Here is a 16,729-nt window from a genome sequence, read left to right as displayed (position 1 = left end):
CCTTTGTGCGCCTAACCCTGAACATCATCGCTGTTCTTACGGGACGAGCGAACTGCTCGCGGATAACGCGCCTCGAATCTGCCCTCCAAACATTTTGGGACTGCTACACCCTTGCCACCCACCGCACCGACGTACAGAACAAAGGCAAACACACGCCAACAACAACACCAATAACAACATACGCCATTCGCCACTGAGTGGCGGTGACGTCACCACGCCACTTGTGCCATGTGGGGTATACTTTAAGACCGCGTGAAGTGTCAATGGCTCGATGGCAGGAGGTCACGGGACAGGGCCACGTGTTATGGGTTAACTGAGACAACTGGCAGATGTATATGACCTGCGCTCCCCGTTATGCCTACGTGCCACCCGGCGGCTCCACTCATTAATCCGAGCGTTGCTCCTCCGTCCACCTTTGTTGCTGGAGGGCGATTGCCTCTAACTCCCAAGTAGCGTCCATCACGAGCCTTCTCCACAGAGGCCAATCGTGACAATGCTCGTGAAAGTCGTCAGTAAGTTCGCACATCTCCAGGCTCAGCACATCTCATTATCAATCTGTGTCATGCCCATATATAACCCTCTATCTGGCCAAACAGGAGCTGTTTGGGCATGCCGTTGGTCTGTATTCGAGCTACATGTCCGATCCTCACCAGCCATAGGAACTCGCCGATTGGACTGCGTCCAGAACTTTCATGAATATGTGTGAGCCCCTCACACAATCCAGCCAGGTTAAAGCCAAGATGGATCATAGGCAGGGCCAGCCTGAATGGCAAGTATTCGTGTAACGGGGGGGGCGGGGGGAGGAGGGGTGGTCAAGGTTTTGCAACCACAGACAAAGTGAGGGCATGAATGACTGTGGACGAGAAGACCTTGAGTTTCATGTGAAGCAACAACGGACACAGCAGACAGCTTCCACAACGGCGTTATGTGGCCAATGGAAAGATACCGCTCACTGACTAATTTGAAATTAGACCTCTGCTGCCGAAGTGGAGTTACCAATGAGCAAATTGCCAAGGTATGGGAAATCCTCCACAGAATCAGAATATTTATTGATGCTGGAGAAATATGATGAGCTATAAAACTATTTTTTTCATAGATGTCCGGTAGGGGCGGGTCAGAACGTTACAAGAACAGTCCAAAAACACGATAGGAGTGTAAAGTATAGGAAAGGCAAACAAATCACTTTTCAAAAAGTACAAATAAAAACTAAACCATTTTTTATCTTAGCAGGTAAATCCCACGGAGCTTTTAGCTTCTTTTACAGAAGCGACCTGCCCACAAACAAAGCGGCCCATCACGTGGAAACTTATAGCAGCAAAATAATCGAAATAATCTAAAAGCACGTTGATGCATACTCCACATGTGCATCCCTTTTGTAAATCCACCACTGGATTATGGTCTCCGCACGCCGTGCGGATCGCGGGGGTTATTTGACCATATTTCACCACGCTGGTCAGTACGGGTTTGTGAAGGTGGAAAGCGCATATTCGGGAGCATAGAAGCATAGTACAACAATGGACTTTGCTGCCAATGCCCTCTACCGCTCACCGCGTGGCCGGTCAGCAGCCTGATTGTGCATGTCGGTCACCCCAGCACTGTCCAGGCTCAAATCTACTTATCCTCTGAGATCCGACAACCTCAGGTGCATTCTGGGCGATTTGGGGTGGAGTATCTGATGACAAACGGCTCCCCGAGGCAGGCGCTTCGTTTTGGTGCGGGTCTCCAACAAAATTGCAAAGCGAGCTTCCGAATGCCGGCAGCCGGACCTCGTCCGCACCTGGGGGCTAAAGTGACCTGGCAACCCACTTGTCGCGGGGTCGCAATCATCGACAGGCCGCGGTGGCCCACCTTTCACGAGTGGTCCCCTGGCCGGACCCGGAGACTCTGGTGTCAAGGCCGCCCCTCCACGCCGCTCGTGAAGCGGGCTTTATCGCCTGGCGGATCGCCTGACGTGGCTGGTCGCTGTTGTTGTAATCGCCGGCGAAACGTCACAGTACTCGAATGGCAAACGTTGCGGTGGGTTTACTCTCCAACACACAACCGGTGTGCTGAAGCGGTAACGCATTTGCACGTTCTGTTTGCACGTTCTGTTTACGCGACAAAACTTACGAATTGGCCGTGTCGGGTGGTGGTGGGTTAACGACACATTTACGCGATCTAGCCCAGAAAAAAACTTCCATGGATAATATTAGTTGCGAAAGCCCACTACTTGTTACATCAGCTAGCCCCTGGCTCGGCAAGCAGACAACGATGATGATGATGGTAATGCCTGCCACGTATTGAATCACCACGCTGACTGACAACTAGGCGTGACTATTGGCAAGAGGTACCGGGCCTATTATGTAATAACACGCAGACACGCAAGCAGATTAACCCACACCGAAACAATCACACACACGCATAAAGACACACGTAGGTACACAACAAAGACAAAGATCCCCCGCATAGCCTTAACATACTGTAGGAGCAAGTGCTGTTAGCGAGCATCTATGAAAGCTGGCATCGGCACACGAGGGGGTGGGGGGCCAGCACCACTCCCGGCCGCCTTTGTCTCCCCAGTGGCGATGTTTACACACCGCACCAGGTCCTCAGTCGACCTAGAGGTGGCCGATGACCGGTTCAGATAAACGTCACTGGTGTTAACCATCTTTTTACATACATACATCAGCACTGGGGAGACAAAGGCGACCGGGCGTGGTGTGAGCCACCCACCCCCTCGTGTGCCATGCCAGGCTTCACAGGTGCTCGCGAGCAGCACCTGCCCCAATACTCTGTGAAAGGCTATCGGGAGGCATCATTGTCTTTGTGTATGTATATGCACGTGTGTGTGTATTTGTGTATTTGTGGTGAGTCCCCAATTCTTGAATCAAACGTCTAAAATTCGAAATTGGGGGCACTACATTTTGGATCAGCGTGAGGAATAAATTCATTGTGTGTTCAGCTCAGTGATGGCAGTCCTTGACACTGGCACAGAAGCTGGCCATGAAAATAACCCGCTATGAATGAGTCGGTCAATTCTGTTGGGACATACTCATACAGGGCCACTACAGTGGCGAGATGTTAACTCCCTCGCCTGGTATGCAGGCGGTTGTGCGTTCGATCCAGACCCTGATGCCTGTATATTTGAGGTTTGCATGTTTTCCCCGTGTTTGTGTAGATTTTTCTCTGGGCCCTGCTGTTTTTGCCTCCACATGAAGAATCAACATCACGCGTTGAGAGTATTTGGCTGCTATACATCTCCACGTAATTAGCCACTCCGTGGAGCTATCATTTGTGGCCGGGTCGCACCTGAAAAAAAAGAGTTATATGTCTCAGTGGGCCTTACCTGGTAAAATAAAAATACTTTATTGTATAGTTTAGTTCACACGGCATGAACACCAACAAACCCAGACATCTATCTTATGGAAACCCCAGGTGAATAGAGCACTGATCGCCAGGATAAAAGTCCCCATTGACTATTCTTTATTTCAGATGGAAAGAGAGAAGATAATGACATATATGGAGATGCAAACATATCAAGAAGATTGGAAACCAGACACTGAAGTACAGCAGCCTCCATTGTAGCCGGGGGCCATGAGACTCGCACAGAAGAATTTCCAGTCTCGTGTGGACGTGCCGCCCAGGTACAAGTGGGACATAATGAACTCCAGGAGTCATTTCATTGAACCACGGATGTTCTCGGAAGAGCTTTGTCCTTGAATGTGAGATGCTAGTCGACGGTAGTAACACTGCTCTATTCAATAACTTTAAACTGAACAATTTGGCCTCTGTATATATATTTATTTTCTGTCACTTTAAGCGTGGCTTAAACCCCCTCTGCACCTGCTCCTCGTGGGTGCAGAGATGAAGTGAGGCACTATGGGTAGGGCGATACATAATTTCTTCCGATTATCCGTGGTTATTCGTTGTTTTACCCACAATGCACAGCGAAACGGATTTCTAATACTCACGATTTTTCCGCGGACAAGAGAAAGTTACGTAACAAATTCATCCTCTTATCCGCGGGGGTTGCCACGGTGGCGAGATGTTAACTACCTCGCCTGGCATACAGGAGGTCGCGGATTCGATCCCAACCCTGACGCCTGTTCTATATTTGGAGTTTTGGTGTCTCTCTCCCCGTGATCACGTGGATTTTTCTCCGGATCCCCCGGTTTATCTCTCCACATGAAGAATCGACATCACGCGTTTAGAGTATTTGGCTGCTATACATTTCCACGTAATTAGCCGCTTCGTTAAGCACAATTTGTGATAGCCAGGTCGCTTCTGAAAAAGAGCCACATAGCTCAGTGGGCCTTACCTGGTACAATAAAAAAAATTGTTGAGCTTTTTAGTTTACACCACGAATACGAAAAATAAAATCACGGATAACTCTGCGTATCACCGCAGGTAAGAGGAGTTTTCCTTTGTAACTCGTTATACGGCAGTAATATCCGCTTTTCATATAAAGTAGAAATATTTAACGCGATCCAACTGCCTCGCCGTACACACACAGGAACAAACATGTAGAAAAAAACCCAGCGTGCAAAACACGACAAATAAACCACAATAAATGAAACACAATGTTTTGTGTATGCATACACACACACAGAAAGAGTCAAGTGTACTGTATAGAGCAGTGATGTTATGAGCTCCTTCAGGTTTTACAACATTAAAATATCTGCACAAAGCAGGGCAACATGTTTAATTACTGGATAAAATTCTATAGGGGCAAATAAATAACTCTGACAAATGGAATGTACTGGCTCAATGCCAGATACAAACACACGCGCCAACGCAAGAATCCACATACATGCATGCTCACACACACACACATGCAGAGAATACATCGAGTGTTAGTGTGAGCTCTGCTATGCAATCTGACAAAGATCCCCCGTACAGCCTTAGCAGACTGCAGGGGCAAGTGCAGTCAGCGAGCACCTACGAAGGCCGGCACGGCAAACGAGGGGGTTGGGTGGCCAGCACCACGCCCGGCCGCCTTTGTCTCCCCGGCGGCGACGTTTACACACCGCACCAGGTACTCATTTGAGACCGAGTCGACCTAGGGGAGGCCCAGGACCGGTTCGGACATCCCTCACCGATGTTGGCCGCGGGCAGAAATCTGAACCACAAGCGCAAAAGCGCACCGTGGCCAGCGTTGTTGATCGTCTCGCACCGTGACGGCACGCATTTTTAAACGATGTTTACAAGGAGCGTGTAACCAGCTCCACTTGCTGGGTCCTTCTTCTTCTTCTTCTTGCATTCTCCCCCCCCCCCCCGGTAAAGACGGAACACGTTGGGGGGCCACCAACGTTGGGGGGCCACCAAAGTTGGGGTGGTGGGGGGGCACCAACGTTGGCCCAATGTCGGCCCAACGTTGGAAATTTACTGGGACACGATCTTCCGTGTCGCCTTAATAAATCCCGTTTCTTTGCTATTGTCACAGGACATTAACGAGCACCCATCAAGGCTGACGCGGCTCGCGGAGCCACGACTCGACTGTACACACCGGTGATAATCTTCTTCACTGACCAGGGAAAGTCTGGCTTGGGAATCTCAAGAACCCAAATAAAGGTTGTTTTTGGGTTAGGTCGCATAAATATAAATGCGTCGTTACCTGGCACCACCAACACAGCCCATTAGCAAGGTTTGTCACGTAAACAGAACATGCACATTTTTGACGTGACAAACCTTACAAATTGCCTATGTCGGGGGGTGGCGGGTTTAATGACACGTTTATATTTATGCTATCTAACCCAAACAAAACATTTATTATCGATAATATTGGTCACGTAAGCCGACTACTACGACTACAACTACGACGCGCTAAACCGAATCTCAAGATGTGTTCAGGAGGGTCCTTCATTGGCATGTTTGGCCACCCAGTAAAATCTGCCAACGTTGCGCCAACGTTGGCACGTGGACCAACACCGGCCCAACTAGGAGCGGAGCCACAGGGGGGGCTGGGGGGGGGGCTCAGCCCCCCCTGAAATTTTGGGAAAGTTGGTAATCGGGATAACCGGATATCCGGCTGCTGCAAAATGCTGCAGGCTGCCACCTTGTGCTGCCCTGCAGGCTGCCACCTTGTGCTGCCCTGCAGGCTATCACCTTGTGCTGCCCTGCAGGCTGCCACCTTGTGCTGCCCTGCAGGCTGCCACCTTGTGCTGCCCTGCAGGCTGCCACCTTGTGCTGCCCTGCAGGCTACCACCTTGTGCTGCCCTGCAGGCTACCACCTCGTGCTGCCCTGCAGGCTGCCACCTCGTGCTGCCCTGCAGGTTGCCACCTTATGCTATCCTGCAGGTTGCCACCTCGTGCTGCCCTGCTGGCTGCCACCTCGTGTGCTGCCCTGCAGGCTGCCACCTTGTGCTGCCCTGCAGGCTGCCACCTCATGCTGCCACCTTGTGCTGCCCTGCAGGCTGCTACCTTGTGCTGCCCTGCTGGCTGCCACCTCGTGTGCTGCCCTGCAGGCTGCCACCTTGTGCTGCCCTGCAGGCTGCCACCTTGTGCTGCCCTGCAGGCTGCTTGAGCGGCAGCCTTTCGAACTTATCAAACTTATTAGCCACATCAGCGGCTCCGACCTATTAATAAACTCCGCGTTCAAATCCAATAAAATGTGTTTTATACATTTGTGGCGCTCATTGGAAAACATGAACACTGGATATCTCAGAACATTGAAGTGAGCCCCCCCAAAGTCAAAATCCTGGCTCCGCCCCTGGGCCCAACATCCTTTGTTGACTGGGCAATGCCACTCACGGCTTCATGTGCGAGAGAACTGGAAACCAGGAATGCGACTCGCAAGAGTGCCGCACGGGTAGATTCAATAATCCGTTGTTGTACAGTACTGCCATCTCACAAGCCAAGCCTCCAACACCCCATAGAAATTCACGGGTGGGTTGTTGTTGTTAAGCTTGAGTCCACTCCAGCATCAGACAGATAGGTACCAGTGTCGTGGTTAAATAACAAGAGCGAGTTGTTCGGAGTGTAGTGGAGGGAGGTAAACACCACGCGCATAACTCACTACGACAAAGGTCCCCCGTGTAGCCTTCACAGACCGTGGGGGGTAAGTGCTGTTCTGCCAGTCATCTCAGTCAGCCAGCCCACGGCACCTGCTGGGTCTGTCCCGTGACTTTCTCCTGTCAGCGGGCCTTCGACACTTCACGTGGTCTCAAAGTGTACCTGGGCCTGGCACGGGCACCGTGGTGACGTCAGCACCACTTAGTGGCGAATGGCGGCTGCCGTTGTTGTTGTTGCTGTTGTTCGTACCTACGAGGGCCGCAATGGCACACGATGGGGTGGGTGGCCAGCACCACGCCCCGCCGCCTTCGTCTCCCCAGTGCTGATATTTACACGCCGCACCAGGTTCTCATTTGAGGCTGAGCCGACCTAACGGAGGCCCGGAGAACCGGCACAGAAATCCGTCACTGTCATTGGGAACTGATCTGGGGTCGCCGGGTTCGTAGCGCAGTGCGCCGAGGCTCATACAAGACAAACAACACGACCCCCACTCCACCAGATAAACACGTGAAATCCGGCTTCTGTGCTGCATTACATGCCATGCCCAAAATAAACAAATACTCTGCTGCAATGCACAACAAATTTAATATAATTTGGTCTCTCTTGTTCTATAAAAACGCACAAATACCGCATGGGCACCCACACATCATTTCCCGCACTTCCAATTCGCACGCTTGGCTACGTACGGCGCGAAAGAAGTTCAACACAACGGTTGGCGCGCATTGGTTGACGCACTGCACTATAAACCACAGTTCAATTCCTGGACAGAGCCATCCACAGCAGTGGCCGGCGTTGTGCGAATCAGCCGCAAGCGTCCCCCCCCCCTCACTAACCCACAACGTGCAGAGTCAATGGACTTCCGTCGTCGACAGGGGAGGCCACCTTTAATACAACGGCGGATTGATCCGGGCCCATAATCTACGACGCGTTGCAATATTCATGAATGTACAAACACGCTCAAGACGTTCTTCAATTAACACCGTGGCCTTAAAAGGAAAAATATATATAAAACGGGTGACGCTTCAGGCAACAGCCTTTGCTGTGCTATGAAAGGAACATGACCCGAAACGTCGCCTACATTTTTTGTCGCAGTTAAGGCCACAGCGTTAGTGACAAGTTTTTTTTCTCGTTTGCCACCACCGTCAACGCGGGTCTCATCTAAACATGTGATGCACTGCCGCAGTGCGGGAGAGCACTCCTCTTGTCCGCGGTGATACGGGAGATCAATATCACGGATCCCATCATCCGAGATTTTACTCTTTATCTGAGAAGGAAAACATATGGATGACTTGCAGATAATAATAATCATTGTTGCATTTGCTACGGGACTCCTCCCATCCGCGGGAAAAATCGCGACCGTACGGAAGCCGCTTCACTGTGCATTCTAGTCGGAGGAAATAGGGCGGTGGATAATTAATCAGAGCCTTCACAGATCCTATAATAGGAGTCCCGGGAAACCGGCTCGCGGATAAAAGGAGTTCTGTATACGGCAGTGCGTGTGTGTACGTTGAACTTCTTTCGCACCGTGCGCAGCCAGCCTTGCCGATCGGAGGTGCGGTCGACACAGCTGGAACACAAGAGGACGGAGTGAAAAGCGAAGTGGCTTTAGTGTGAACCCTCGCACGAGCACCGAGATGGGGAGCACTGCAGGGCGAGTGGATTCTATTCCAGGAGAACGCCACTCATCCGCGGTCGTGTTACCCCGCGGGGCTCCGATTATCCTCAGGAACCGAAAATGTCCACTCTCCCATTCTTGCTCGCATTGTCATTCGTGATTTTTACCCCTTGTCCACTGCGTAAACAGCGACCTATTATCGCTGCAGTGTTTCACGGGTCAATAGAGTCAATCGGGAAATTCATAATATCCGCAGTATTTTTTTTCCTCGTCAATGAGTGGGAGCCACATTGTGTACAACCCTCGCGGATAACAGGATCCGCGAATCCGCGATCGAGTGTGGACAACAGGATGAATGACGTGGAGATGATGTCCGAGTGAATTTGGGGTGGGTAAACAACCCGTGGGGGACAAGTGCGGATAATAGGATTACTTTTTCACGGATAACAGTAATGTCCGCGGATTGATTCGTTGGGGGCGGGCGGGTGGGGGGGGTTTACCGGTAATAGGGACAGTGGGGAATGTGGATGGCGAATGCGAAGAATTTCGCTGCATGGAATATCCTTCACGGGCCACCTTGGCTGCTACGGCGATCAAAATCATTCCCACGGCGCAACAGCGGTGGTACGGTGGTCAGCAGGCACTCGGCTACGACCTCAACGGCCTGAATTTGATTCACGACGACAACAACGGCCGCTCAAGCGGAGTGGCGATGACCCACGCGGGTGAAGTATGGTCAAATAACCGGACGACCGAGAAGACGTGGGGACGCCTTTGTCTACTGGTGAATTAAGAATGGCTCGAATTTATTTTATTTTAGACTGATGCTTGAATTGTTGTTCGCTGGCATCAAAGCCAGCACGGCAGATGAAATGATGATGGTGGTGGTGGTGGTGCCAGCATAATGCACACAGCCACCTTTGTCCTTCCATTTTTGCTGTTTTTTTACACTTTACTGCTTATTTTAAGCCGAGATAGCTTCGGTGATGCGTGTGCTTGGCAAATAGACTCATGATGATGTGCAGTTAAGAACTGAATTCCTCTTAGCTGCGTTGATATGGTTGGCATGGTGGATACCCGTGGGTAAACGTGATAATATTAGGTGGGCATGGTTGATACCCATGGGTGAATGTGATAATAGGATATGGGCCTTTGTGCATACCCAGGTGTCAATGTGAAAATAGGAGGCGGCATTGGGACTACCCAGGTGTCAATGTGAAAATAGGAGTCATTTTCCACCACTTCAGCCTTCCAGAAGACCACATCTGGGTGACTCATAGCCTCGCAATAAAAATCTGATACGAGGAATTTGCCACTCAACTCCCCCTGTCCGCGATTGTCTTCAGATAAGTGGAATAGGTCAGACGCTTAGGGTATTGTGGAGTGGCGCTTTCGAATGCGCATCTCCGAACGTCTGGAACCCTCTTCCTTCCGACATTAGGAAGCCACTGGAGCTATGCGCTTTTAAATCATCATCTAGATTTAAAACTCATGTCTTTAAAACTGCTCTTTGTGTTGAGTTTTTTGCCCTTCCCCGCACCAATGATTAGCACGATTGGCTACGGACTGTGCGAAAGAAGTTCAACTTACACACATACAACACACGCTCCGTTTCTAAAACATTTAGCCGACTAAAAGTGCTAATTACTCTATGCCCACACACAAAGGCCACTCTCTCCCTTTCCCCGTGGTATAAATTTCAACGAAACACTTTCCTTTAATCGATTTACTAAGGACCAAGGTGATTCACCGGAATGCACAATGAGGCCACTTTACCACCTACACCCCAAAACTTCCGCAAGATGCCCCCGCTCCCTATCGCTATCCATCCCAAGCCGGATGTAAGCGATCTAACACGCGGAGAACTTACAAAGTCTAAGCGCGTGGACGTGCCGTTTTAAATTCGACCAAGGGCAGCAACGAGGGGAAACGCACGCAAATCAAAACAAAAGAAAGACAAAAATCCCCCGTGTAGCCTTAACAGCCTGCTGGGGCAAGTGCTGTTAGCGAATAGCACGGTGGCGAGTGGCCAGCACCACGCCCGGCCGCCTTTGTCTCCATAGTGTGAGATGTTTTCACACCGCACCAGGTACACATTTGAGGCCGAGTCAACGTAGGGGAGGCCCAGATCCGGTTCAAATAATCTTCACGGGTGTTGGCCGTGAGCGGAAATTGAACCCGGGTCGCCGGGTTCGTAGCGCAGTGTAGCGCTAACCACTACACCACCGCTCCCCACACACAGACACACACACACGTACGTACGTACACACGCAACGTAAGGGTGAGGAGCAGCCCCGTACGTCCCGTCTGTAACCGCCGCAAGAGGAAATGTGCGCTCCTGCTCCTGCGGCCGCAGCCGCCGCAGCCGCCGCTGCTGTCCCACCGCATTGAAGTGAACAGAAGCCAATCTCCCCGGTGCTAAGGTGGCTCAAAGCGCCAGAGCACCGTGGAGTATGACGGATGGAAGACGCTGGTTTGTCCCAACCCCCCCCGCTCCGCTTTGGCCCAATCTTATTATTTATTTTTTTGCCTTCGAGGAAGAAGAAAAACAACAACAACCGGTGATGTAAACGCAAGTGTTCCGTCCGTCGCTTTTTGTTTGTTTTCCTGGAGAGTCCGCGCGGTGTTTACAACGACAACGGCTCGCCTCTTTCACTCTCCGCCGGCGTTGTTGGCGCACGGTCGCACGGTCGGTGGCATCACTTTTTTGTTGCTGTAAGGTCCACGCCGGGACCTGGCGAAGGTCCGAGCGAACGCCCCGATGGATTTGTACGTCTCACCCCCCCCCCCCAGCGCCGCCGCCACGTTGCTTGGTGGCAACGTCGAGGCAGAACCAGAAGGTGATGAAGGAAAACAAAAATTCCTCTTCCCGAATTCGTCTCGGGACGCCCCATGTTGTAATTGCACCGAAGATGGTGATGAAGGCTACACACCACTGTTACACGCTTTAAGGTGCAGTAGCTAACCTTAAGTCCATACACCGTATAGCATAGGCTACGGTACTTCTTGGAAGTCGAAGCTAAATTATTAGAGGCCAATAACTCTGCCTTAAAATAAAAATACGGGGGAGGGGGGGGTCATTTCTCAATCGGTCGCATCGTTTAGAAATTTGACTTTTAAGACGGCATTCTTGACAAATGTGTCGAGTGTGTGTGAATGTTTTCTTGTGCAACAATACACAGCAGCAGCAGCTGTAGTAGCAGCAGCAGCATCAGTAGCAGCAGCAGCAGTAGCAGCGGCAGTAGCAGCAGCAGTAACAGCAGCAGCAAAATTAGCAGCACCACCCACTGGCCTTGTTGGACAATCTTGAATCGGCTTTCAATTCAAGACTCTGACATCATGTACAGCACAGGCTGTACATCCGCTGTACCCTACCACCGTGCATTAGTTGTGTTCGTGTCCAGTATTGGCGACACTGCGGTGCGGTGTCTGTGTAGAGCCGATGAGCACAATCCACAAGTACTGCAGATTGTCCGTCCGGTATGATGCGTTGCCTCCTGGTCTCGACGGGTTCGATGGCTTATCTGCTGTGGCTGTGGCACGCGAACAAACAGCCAATAAATGGTCCACGGGAAAGTCCATTTATCCGGAATAACCTCTTGTTTTGGTTCTAATCTTCCGTATTTCCCGCCCCCCCCCCAAAGGAACGAAATGCATCGTAGACTGACCGCGTATCGTCGGCAAACATTCCCCCCCCCCCGGTGCACACTCGAACTGGCATGGTGTAACTGTCATGGTGACACTGTAACAGGATGGTCCAGATGTCTTGTGACACCCCCCCTCCCCCCACCATTTAATTCTCTAAAAGTTAATATTTTCAAAGTAAGCTTCATTTAAAACAGAAATGAACATGCAAGGAGAGGGAGGGGGGGAACATGTGAAGGGTCTTTAAAGCTTTCCGTGACTGCAGGGATTCATCTTCTTGGTTCTTTCGGTAAAATCACCACCACGTAGAAGGGAAATAATAAAAATAAAACATAATAAAATCAAAATGAATTCTCGTGTTTTGCTTTATTTATTTTATTATTTCCCTCCTACGTGACTTTACCGAAAGAACCAAGAAGGCTATCATCCACAATTAGTATTTTCGCATCTCATACAAGTGGAGGATTAAAAAGAACACAGACACACATGGATGACCCGTGGGGACCACACGAACGGCAGAGTTCATCCCTCCACATCACCGCGGGTTAAGATTCCCGCCGTGCGGCAATAAGCCAACACGAGAGCGTGTTACGCCAATCACGTGAGAGCGGAGAACTCCTCGTATGCGTTACCCCTGTTATCCGCCGGTACAAGCGAGCCGTACGTCTGGTCCGCGAATGCACCCGTTACCCGTGGCGCTTTTCTTCCCGTCATCCAGAAACATCCCTCGGCAGTTCCCCCCCCCCCCCCGCCACCCGTAGACGCGCGGTGGAGTAAAATTTGTGGAAAACCCCGCAGATGACAGATAACAGAATCCCATACCAAAGCGGATAATAGGATTCCTCCTGTAGCACACTGCCGACTTGTTACACCTACTTATGTCAATACACTTTGCTCGTCTGTGCTCGTTGACGAGGGCAGGCAGCAGAGACTCGGGGGACCATAGAAATACGACACAACAACAGATTTTAATGCGCTGGTTGACCCTGTGGTGGAAGTTGCCCCCCACCGCATCCCGCCAGTGGTGACATTCGGCCGCGAACACAAGCGGCACATTCGAGTGTCGCGCACAGATGGGGCCCTCGGTTGAATCCAACGAGGCTGTTATGTTAATCCCACTGATGTAAAATATGTGGAATTCTTTTAAGCAAAGGCTTCTAAAACTCTCTTGGTTAGAGAAAGCTCCGCTCGGGTTACCGCTCTCTCTCTCTGAATTTCAAATGCTTGGCTTCTGTCCAAGGTGAAGCCAGAGGAGGAACTATTATAATAAAATAGCCACCAATTTACAGTGCCCAGTATTTACAAGGCATTACAGCTGCAAACGTTAAAAGTCCGTGACAAAACCCCCCCCCCCACACAATGCCACTTTCTCACGAGAAATGTCTTCAAAGTGTATTCTAGGAAAGCAGTCCAACGGTGCTGTGAAGGTTATGGGACTTTGATCCCATTCAGCCTCTTCCGGATTAAAAAAAAAGAGTCAAATCCCTCAACGCATTCATCAACAACGCCGCGTGGCCTTTAAAAGAGGGGACAAGAAATGTCGACGGGCGTCGTTTCGGGGAAATGACCCTTCTGCAGAGCACATTTTCATCCAAACAAGTCGTGGGGCTAAATCAAAATGACCGTGCATAAACAAATCTACGTGACTTTACCGAAAGAACCAAAGAAGACACATCCTAGGAGTTGGTTGAAAACAAAAACAGGTACTCCACTTTTTATTGGGTTTCACCTTGACCGGGGATTATTCAGGGATGCAACCGTGGTGGTTGTGCCAATGGTTGTGCCTAACTGGATTTGCACTCCAAGAGGGGGGTCGTTGGTGAAGTCCTTGGAGGTCATAGATGTGTATCGCCTGAGTAGGGTACAACAATGGATGTCTGCTGCATTGCAGCCTCCATCCACAAGGTTCCACCACCCCCCTCCCCGGCTTCCCCCAGCGAGTGAGGGGACAGACAGGAGGAGTGATCGGTGGGAAGCCGTCTCTCTCGCGACAGCGTGAGAGACACACGCACAGCCAATTGCGTGAGACTCGATCGAGGGCTCTCGCTCTCCTCTCGCATCTGGCGAAAGAATGCAAATTAAACCAAAAAAAAACGCACGGCAACACATTTCATGCACACAAAAGGCAAAGATCCACCCGAAAGAGTTGGGAGAGACATGTTGGGGCAAGTGCTGTTAGCGGGCACCTATGAAGGCCGGCGGTGTGGCACATGAGGGGTGGGACCAGCACCACGCCCGGCCGCCTTTGTCTCCCCAGTGGCGATTTTTACACACCGCACCAGGTACTCTTTTGAGGCCGAGTCGACCTAGGGGAGGAGGGCCCAGGACCGGTTCAGAAAATCGTCACCGATGTTGGCCGTGAGCGGGAATTGAACTCGGGTCGGAGCGTTCATAGCGCAGCGAAGCGCTAACCGCTACACTACCGCTGCCCACACACACACAGACACACACATACAAAGACACATACACACACAGACGCATACACACACAGACACTGAAGAAGGGGAGAGAAAAAAACCCCAAGCGTAAATACAATCCCATACATGATGACACACACACTGACACACAGACATACAAAGACACATACACACAGACATACAAAGACACACACAGACACACAGACATATAAAGACACATACACACAGACACATACAGACACACACAGACATTGAAGAAGGGGAGAGAAAAAAAACCCAAGCGTAAATACAATCCCATACATAATGACACACACACACTGACACACACACCCACTGACACACAGACACACTGACACACGAGCCCGCCCTACAGCAGCAGACTCACACAATGTATCACTGGCGCAAGACAGCCCCCCTCGACACCTGTGTATTGCCGGGCCTGCTTGCTGGCGGTGGGGGGGGAGGCACAGAGGGGTGGGTTTCGGGTTATGGGAAGCACAAAGTTGTTGGTGGTGGGAGAGTTGGTGGTGGGGGGAGTAGTGGGGGAGTAGTGGGGGGAGTGGTGGTGGTGGAGGGAGTAGTGGGGGGAGTAGTGGAGGTGGGAGTAGTGGGGGAGTGGTGGTGGTGGGAGTAGTGTTGGGGGAAGTAGTGGGGTAGTGGTGGGAGTAGTGGGGGAGTGGTGGTGGTGGGAGTAGTGGGGGAGTGGTGGTGGTGGGGGAGTCGTGGGGGGAGTGGTGGTGGTGGGGGGGTAGTGGGGGAGTGGTGCTGTTGGTGGGAGTAGTGGTGGGGGGAGTAGTGGGGGAGTGGTGGGGGCTGTGTACAGTAGTGGGGCCACAGAGAGGAAAGCAGACGGAGGCAGGAGGGGAGGGCCGAGGCACCGAGACACTTCACAATGGCCTTCCTTGTTCACCCCCCCGCTCTACACTTGACACACACACATACACACACACATACACACACAAGCGCGCCCACGGACGTGCAAGAACGAACACACACACAGATGTAGACCAGCACACGGCCACCGCACATGCACCCATAGCCAGCTTGCACGTGTGTGCACGCACGCGTGTGCACGTGCGTAGCCTTTGCAGCCTGTGGCGGCAAGTGCTGTTAGCGAGCGGCGCCTGTGAAGGCCCGTAAGGCACACGACGAGGGGGTGGGTGGCCGACACCACGCCCGGCCGCCTTTGTCTCCCCTAGTGGCGATGTTTTTACACACGGCACCTGGTACCCATTGTGAGGCTGAGTCGACCTAGGGGAGGCCCAGGACCGGTTCAGATAATCGTCACCGGGTGTTGGCCGCGAGCGGGAATCGTACCCGGATCGCCGGGTTCGTAGCGCCACCGCTCCCCTAATACACGTGTGTGTGTGCACGTGTGTGCCCGCGTGTGTGTGCACGCGTGTGTGCACGCGTGTGTGCATGTGTGTGCCCACGTGTGTGTGCACGTGTGTGTGCATGTGTGTGTGCATGTGTGTGTGTGCCCACGTGTGTGCCCGCGTGTGTGTGCCCGCGTGTGCCGCTGAGCGCATCGCAAACTTTACACCAAAGTGCCGTGGTGAGAGACTCATGAAGTCTGATACAGCAATGTAACTGACTGGGTGCCGTGCGTCTTAACTGACTTGAGTGGGCTGCAGAGTCATCTTTATCGGTCACTTGAGCCACTTTACTGTGAGTTGACGAAGCAGTGCACCGCCAATGAACCTACCACTCACCGCACCGCCAATGAACCTACCACCCACTGCACCACCAATGAACCTACCACTCACTGCACTGCCAATGAATCTACCACCCACTGCACCACCAATGAATCTACCACTCACTGCACCGCCAATGAATCTACCACCCACTGCACCACCAATGAATCTACCACTCACTGCACCGCCAATGAATCTACCACTCACTGCACCGCCAATGAATCTACCACCCACTGCACCACCAATGAACCTACCACTCACTGCACCGCCAATGAATCTACCACTCACTGCACCGCCAATGAACCTACCACCCACTGCACCACCAATGAACCTACCACTCACTGCACCGCCAATGAATCTACCACTCA

The 16,729-nt window shown here is 51.7% G+C and overlaps 1 protein-coding gene and 1 long non-coding RNA gene across 7 annotated transcripts in view; both read right to left on the bottom strand.

Annotated features, from left to right (window-relative positions):
* The window catches only part of LOC116951837 (nuclear factor 1 A-type-like), a 111,371-nt gene that overhangs the window by 44,054 nt on the left and 50,588 nt on the right, over positions 1-16,729 (bottom strand). The window lies entirely within an intron of this gene.
* Positions 2,167-15,396, bottom strand: LOC142930874 (uncharacterized). Its single transcript, XR_012946844.1, has 2 exons — positions 6,452-15,396; positions 2,167-6,159 (listed from the first exon to the last, which is right to left on the bottom strand). It is a non-coding gene; the product is annotated as an uncharacterized LOC142930874 (long non-coding RNA).

Source organism: Petromyzon marinus, chromosome 44 (assembly GCF_048934315.1).
Source record: "Petromyzon marinus isolate PM22_M1 ecotype Great Lakes invasive population chromosome 44, UKy_Petmar_22M1.pri1.0, whole genome shotgun sequence".
NCBI lineage: Eukaryota > Metazoa > Chordata > Hyperoartia > Petromyzontiformes > Petromyzontidae > Petromyzon > Petromyzon marinus.
This window is presented reverse-complemented; position numbering and strand designations above follow the sequence as displayed.